The sequence below is a fragment of the Sprattus sprattus genome (assembly GCF_963457725.1).
Source record: "Sprattus sprattus genome assembly, chromosome: 2".
Taxonomy (NCBI): Eukaryota; Metazoa; Chordata; class Actinopteri; order Clupeiformes; family Clupeidae; genus Sprattus; species Sprattus sprattus.
This window is the reverse complement of record NC_137921.1, coordinates 4320549-4328170: the sequence shown is the minus strand read 5'-3', so window position 1 is coordinate 4328170 and position 7622 is coordinate 4320549. Positions and strand designations below refer to the sequence as shown.

Here is a 7622-nt window from a genome sequence, read left to right as displayed (position 1 = left end):
TTTACATGTCACAACCATGGAAATATATGGAAATTGTAAGTCTTTCTCTGTTTGCTGCCATAAAAATAACATGTAATGGCTATCATTTTGTCTCCAATTAGTGACTTATTCTTATGCATTTTGCTTTTTAGTTTAATTTCTGCATTTATACTTCCCTTTATTGACCTTTGCTCATGCTTGTCTGTATACACCTCTGTATTGAAGTGTATGTAAGTTGCTTTAAGTTACTGTAATGAGTGTTGAGATGAACCACTTGTCAAGTTAAGCCTCTTATTAAAAAGACACAAGTATTGTTTTGAAACCATTTTTGTATACATGCTTGTACACGCACAGGCACACACAGGCACAAACAAACATTAATCGTCAAGTCAAACAAGACAGGTTAATTAAAAAAGTATCTTACTTACACATCAAAATGATTGACATACCTTAACATTCATTGCAAAGCATACATAGAAATAACACAGTAACCTAATGAAATGCATACTTTGAAATGTTTTGAAACATTTTGTTATGTGGTGATACTCTTAGTCAGCAAGTTTGGTCGGACCACACACACATACACACAAACACACCCATACCGTAAAAGGACACACATGCACACACACATATTTATTTCCACAGGAAGTGTGTCTGATGAGCTTCTGTTATTTCAGAGTGTTTGAGACAGTGTGTGAACAGAGATGTGTGGTATGAGAAAAATAATGTGTTTTTGGAACACAGAAACATGTCAACCTTTTCTAGTAGAACCCCAAAAGGTAAAAGGTGTTGGTTGATAATTACGCCCAGACCTTTGATGCAAGTGTATATGTTAATGAGATGCCATTGTGTGTGGGTAGATGGTTAGATAGTGTCATTCTCAATTGTTTAGGGCTACAAGCATAACCTCAGTTTCATCTGAGTTAAGGAGCAGGAAGTTGTTAGTCATCTCTGCGTTTACATCTTGTAGTTGATGCGTAGCCTTGTAGTCATGCATCTTGAAATCTCATCAACCAAGTCAAAACGGACACCTATCAAAAGAATTACAGTTGTGTTGGTTGTTCAGTCTCCCCTACTTGTTCAAGCTAACTGCTTCATTAGCCCAATTATTATAGTCATATTTCTGAATGATCTGTTTATTTGGTAGCGTGTAGGTTATGTGATAGTGACTAGTCATCCTGCTTTAGTGCTGAACCTCTCTTACCTGACTCCACTAACCACTCATGCCCGATAGTGGAAAACATTGGGGATGCTGATGTTTTTATTAGTTTCAATTTGGAATCGTCAGAAACACTCAGCATGCAATGGCTGTGTTTGGGAAACGCAGTAGCTATTCATGTCTCTCAACTGAGATGACTGTACTTAAAGCCACAAACTGTGCACTCCCTTTGTGTTGTCCTCATCCATTCTTGTGTTCTCCAGGTGACATTTATGTTATTTTCTCTGTGTGGTTTGTTCTGGATGCTGTCCTGTCATGGATTGGCAGACGACACAAAGGTGCCAGGGTGATGGAGTTTAATAAACCAGCCAGTACAGGGTTAACAGAGGGAAACACAGGGTATTATGGGGAAAAAACGAGGGGGACGGCCTAGTGTTCCGAAAGCCCAATATTCCGAAATCTCAATATTGCGGAAAAAAAAAGTCCCCCTGGCATTCTTTAGAACTAGTTTAAGTGGCACAAAACACACACAGCTTTTAATTTGCGCAACGGAGACGCTCATCGGGCTATCACGCATATCACTTTTCCTAGGCAATATTTGTTAATTTAGCCTACTCTGGTTTTGAATATGGGGTACCATTCGTGCGAAGGAAATCACCGGCAGATTGTCGCAGGACATTACAAGCACTGACAAGGCATACATGCGTTGGCTATCATACAAATAGTTTTATCATCGCGATGCAAATTCCATGTGTGTATTATAATAATATTCTGAATTCAAGTTCATGCTTGTGAAATGAATGCATTTATATGTTTATCATTGTGTGTTCAATTCATTGGGATGTGCATGTGGGCTATAGTGTTTTACGTTGCTGTGCTCACAATTTTGGAACAGCGGGCTGTTGGAATATTGGGCTTTCGGAACATTGCCATGGAACCAAAACGAGTACGCAAAAGTCAAGCAGGGGCGCGGGAAGGAACTGAGAACACCAGGATGTGGAAGTCGTGGCAAAAACTGAACGAGACAGCGCCGGTGCGCGGGATCTACCTAGGAGTCTGGACCTGGAACTTGTAGCAAACAATAAACTTAGACAGAACGCAGGTAAGCACTAGGACGCGATCTGGCACTTCCCGCCTGGGCGAGACGCCCACCGTGAATGAGGTGCGCTCGAGGCGCATTGCATCACTTAGAGGCAGGGGCGTGGGCGCACATAGCCTACTATAAACGTTGTTGAGACTCTTATTACAGTTTTTTTTTACGATTGCTAAAACACATTTCTTGAAACAGTCACGCATTTTCTCAAAACTGTAAACTCAAAACCTCATCTTCAAGCACTATTTACAAAACCTCTGAATCCTCTTGCAAAATGAAACTTTCGCCTAAAAACAGTTTTACCTGTGCTCAAAATCAAATACTACTCTCAAATCATAAACAAAGCACTTTCAAGCAGTCAGTAAACAATACACCAAAAAATAGAAAACACATTGTTCAAAAACATATACTGTAGTTCTCAAGGAGAAGTATATTTTTAATCTGAAAACAATTTTCATATTTATGGGGCCGTCATCTTTTGATGAAGGAAAACATGTTCTCTCATAGTAGCTAAAAATTCATCAGAAATGACTACTCTGCTTTGCTTTGCTCTTTGCTTTTTGTTGGTTCTTTCTCCTCCTTGTACCCCTATACTGTACCCTGCATCTCACTACTCACAACTCACTCTTGTTCTTTGTTGATATGAACCTGCAACCAGTCAAAATCTCGTGTGTTTTTGTGAGTGTGTATTTTCTATTTCTTTCAACAACTTTTAAGAAATAAATGACATTGCTTGACCATGTAGCTATTTGTCTGTTTTGTTACCGACTTGTTGGTTCTTTCTCCTCCTTGTACCCCTATACTGTACCCTGCATCTCACTACTCACAACTCACTCTTGTTCTTTGTTGATATGAACCTGCAACCAGTCAAAATCTGATCTGAATACTGATTACTGAATACTGACCAGTGAATGGACCTTCCAGACACAGGTGTCGTTATACTACAATCTCTTGAGACACATTCACTGCACACTGATCCCCATTTCACTAATTGTGAGACTTCTAGCACCAATTGGCTGGACATCTGTTGAATTAGGTCAGTCTATATAAAGGGGGTGAATACTTATGCAATCACTTATTTTCATTACATATTTTTATTTAATTTACATTACTGTGTAGAAATCTGTTTTCAGGTTGACATTAAAGAGGGCTTTTTTGTGATTTCTTTTGTCCAAAAAGCCAACTTATATTGACCATGACTGATTTATAAAAGCAATAAAAGGGTAAAACATCCAAGGGGGTGAATACTTATGCAAGGCACTGTATAAACGTTGTTGAGACACTTATTAAAGATCTTACTCATTCTCGTGGTTGAAAGTCGGTAACACAACAGAGACAAAAACACAGATCTTACTCATTCTCGTGGTTGAAAGTCGGTAACAAAACAGACAAATAGCTACATGGTCAAGCAATGTCATTTATTTCTTAAAAGTTGTTGAAAGAAATAGAAAATACACACTCACAAAAACACACGAAGGCGTGTAAATCACCCTGGCCATTGTCTTCGACTGAGGTGTTCCAGAAACACCTCTCTCATCAATATGCATAGTGCTCTAGGTGAAGAATAGTGTCACTTTCTAAGTTACTTATTATTAGTATAGAAACCACAAACAGTTTCTGAATGCTAAATTCACCTATGTGGACCAAACACCTCTGTTTACAAGGTTCAGAGTAAAAAAGAAAACTTCCAAAATATGTACAATGTGATTTGGACAAAGTCTGAGCACCTCTAAAACAAGATTCAATTTTAGTGTCTTTAGATTTAATTTTAATAAAACCCTTTTTTAATACATTCCTTTTACTGTCATTGTATTATTGCTGAGGTGTTCTAGACTAGAGTATTCATTCATTCATTTTAATAAAACACTTTTTTACTACATTCCTTTTACTGCCATTGTATTATTGCTGAGGTGTTCTAGTGTATTCATATCTATAGCTACTTATTTAAAATTGTTGTCCCTATTCATTGTATTTATATCATATCATGCCTCTTACCTCATATTCATTGTATATATCATATCATGCCTCTTACCTCATATTCATTGTACTTATATCTTATCATGCCTCTTATCTCATATTCATTGTACTTATAGCTTATCATGCCTTGTAGAACCTGATAATGTAATAATTTCCTGATAACGTAATAACCCTGATAATGTAATAATATCCCAATAATGTAATAAAGTGCATTTCCCAATAATGTAACAATCGCCATACCAATAATGTAATAAAATGTTACATTAATTGGAAGTTATTACATTATCAGGTAAGCCTCAATTTTGCAGAACCTGATAATGTAATAAATTCCTGATATTGTAAAAAATTTGGTCAGTGCTGAAATGTTGGGACACCACAGTTATTCAGACCAAGTAGTGATGCTGTGTAGACAACCACCCACTATTGTTTTGCACATATTTTGATCCCAATGGTATAGGCCTTTAGCCTCACAAGCCAAACCTGTACAGCAAGAAGCTGTACAAGGGTCTGGCACAACAAGCCAACAGAAGATCCATTCAAACTGCCTTGTCATGTGCAAAGTCAAGGGAAAGTAGAGGAAATGCATGTTGCATGGTGTTTTGCAGTATATAGTGTAATTTTTAAGGGACATTGCCACACAAAATCAAAAGAGAATTTGATATAAATCAAATAGCGAAATGTCAGCTATTGATGATCAAAGAGGACTTAGAAACTCAATGTTCTATGTGCCCATTAGCTGCCGGTCTATAACATACCAAAATGTTCTTATTTTTTCTCTATTAGTTGATTACCACTGAATATCCCTTTCACCGTTTTAAAAATTGTGCATTCGCAATCATATACAATATATACTGTATCTGCTAATAGTGAAGCAGCAGGTCTCTGGACAGCTTCACTGTTTGGACCTCTGAAACTGGAGACCTGATGCTACAGCACCATCAAAATTTATTACAATATCAGGTAATTATTACATTATCAGGTTCTGCAAAATTATTGGGAAATGCACTTTATTTCATTATCGGGGTATTATTACATTATCAGATTTTATTACATGTTTTAGGGACTTATGAAGGAATTTGTATTACATTATCGGGAAATTATTACATTATCAGGTTCTACATGCCTCTTACCTCATTCATAACTTCTATTGCTACCTTCACCTGTACTGCATCTGCACTTTGCATATACCTATATCATATCTGCACTAATGACCACTATTGCTGCCAATGTTACTACTGCTCATACCCCATATAACCTTTTCCTGGCAGAAGTAAAATCCCTAGAGGACAATGGAAGATTTACACCGTCACCCTAACAATGGAGAATATGACGATGTTGGTGCACAAAAGCCTAGAGAAGTGAAGGGACATCAAGGTAAATGTGTTTTCTATGTGATTCTCAGTGAATTGTTTACCTACCTTTGTGATACCTAAACTTTAACTTAACAGACACATCCATCCAAGGTTACACATGAAATCTCTTTTATACTTAAATCCAATTTGTTTTCTCCTCAGTGTGGAAGAGGTTGACTCTTGCGCTTGTGGGACTGCTGAGTGTTCTTCTGCTGGTCGTCGCTGGACTGTTTGCCAAGACCACGCAAGAGAGAAACCAGTGCCAGTCGGATATCAGCAGTCTGCAGACTGAGAAAGCCATGGAGGTAGCAGAGCTGGAGAGCAACCTGACCCAAGAGAGGCACCAGTACAACCAGCTGAAGCTGCAGAATTCGCAGTTACATACCAGTTACAACATCACAGCTGAAGAGAAAGATAATCTGCAGGCACGTCTTTGCAAACTAGGTGAGAGGATATTTGATGTCTATAAGTGTTTGACTGGATAAATATCTGAGAACAATACTTCAATAGTCAGGGAATAAATGTGTTTCCTGAAGAAAAGTGACTTCAGCACATACCACTCACTAGTATGGTCTTGTTAGGTAGTGAAGACCAGTGGTGTCTCTGGAACGGAAAGCCAGTTGGAGCACAAGAAAGTCTGAATGGACAGCATTAGACTCGTCAATAAAACTACACACAAACCTACTTGCTCTATTAATCCAAACACAAATGCACCTCATCAATAAAATCCCAATTTCTCACACTAATGTAATGCAGTGACGCTCATTGCTTTAAAAATATAAAAGATGCAGAATGGTATTGTGGCTAAATGTCGTTGAACAGTTTCTCACTGACTCAGCAGTGGTCATTGGCATATCCAAGCCAATCCTATTAACATATTCTACCCTGCTACATACATTAAGAGTGACTTTCTATAAGATTTAAACTCTCATTTTAATGCAAATATTTTTCTGATGTAAATATATGGATGAAAAGGAAATCAGAAGTTTACATTCACAGAACTCAGTGAGCTCTTATTCCGCCCGCCAGAAAAGTCAGAGTCTTTTAGGCAGAGGTTTCAGGAATCCGCCTCAAAACATTACTTTTGGCTTTTAGGGCCTTATTTATGTGCCTTTTTGGGAAGGATTCAAAATATATTTTTGTACTAGTAAGTTGAACCTAAATGAGTTGTTTCACAACCTGCCTAAATCTTGTGGCTCTTAGAGCATTTAGCTCAGGGGTGTCCAAACTTTTTTCAAAGAGGGCCAGATTTGATGATGTGAAGATGCTCGGAGGCCAATCGTCCCTTTTTGACATATTTTAACCATAAAAGTTACATGCAAATAATACACAATTTACATTGTCACAATTATCTTTATATTTCAAATGGCAATGTAACCAAATATAAGCCACTCAGGCAGGCGTGAAAACTGTAAAAACACAATTCATTCATATCTGGAGTCAGAGAACATTGAACAAACTATATGTAATACCTTAACTTTCATGAACTTCATTTCAAACAGGAGTTATAAGTTATGCTGTCTGTTGTCTGTTAAAACATGTGAATTTTGCTCTGTCTTTTACATGATCATTCAGTAAGTAATAGTTTGTGTCACATCTAAAGGTACATAACATCAACGGTTATAGCCAAATCTTATTCAAGAGTTTAATAAAATAAGTGCCATCAGTCCAAGTGCATATATTAACTGTGCTTTTGAATTTTCATTGTTAATAGTGACAGATGTTACTGTTCAAAACACACATAATTTCAGATTGACCAAGAAACAGATAACTTGCTGACACTAATGAGAAGGGTGATACTGATATCTGGATTTCAGTGCACAGGCCAGGTCGGGTATGACGGCACTGGTTGAGATGCGTAATTGCCTCGATTTTCAGAGAAGAAATATTGCAATTCCCATTTCTCCTAAAAGCGGATGCCCTCACTGTCAACTTTCGTCTTTTTACTTGCCACTTACTTGGTAGAAATGATCGGAGAAGGGTTCGCGGCAACGCGTGGTTGAAAGTAGGTTGGACAAGTAGGCCTACTAACATAGAATATCACACTGTTGCCTTGTTCTCA

The 7622-nt window shown here is 37.7% G+C and overlaps 1 long non-coding RNA gene across 1 annotated transcript; it reads left to right on the top strand.

The window, feature by feature from the left end:
- The first annotated feature begins 2163 nt into the window (after window positions 1-2163).
- On the top strand, window positions 2164-5862 carry LOC308383235. Its single transcript, XR_013969073.1, has 3 exons — window positions 2164-2240; window positions 5477-5582; window positions 5723-5862. It is a non-coding gene; the product is annotated as an uncharacterized lncRNA (long non-coding RNA).
- The last annotated feature ends 1760 nt before the right edge of the window (window positions 5863-7622 follow it).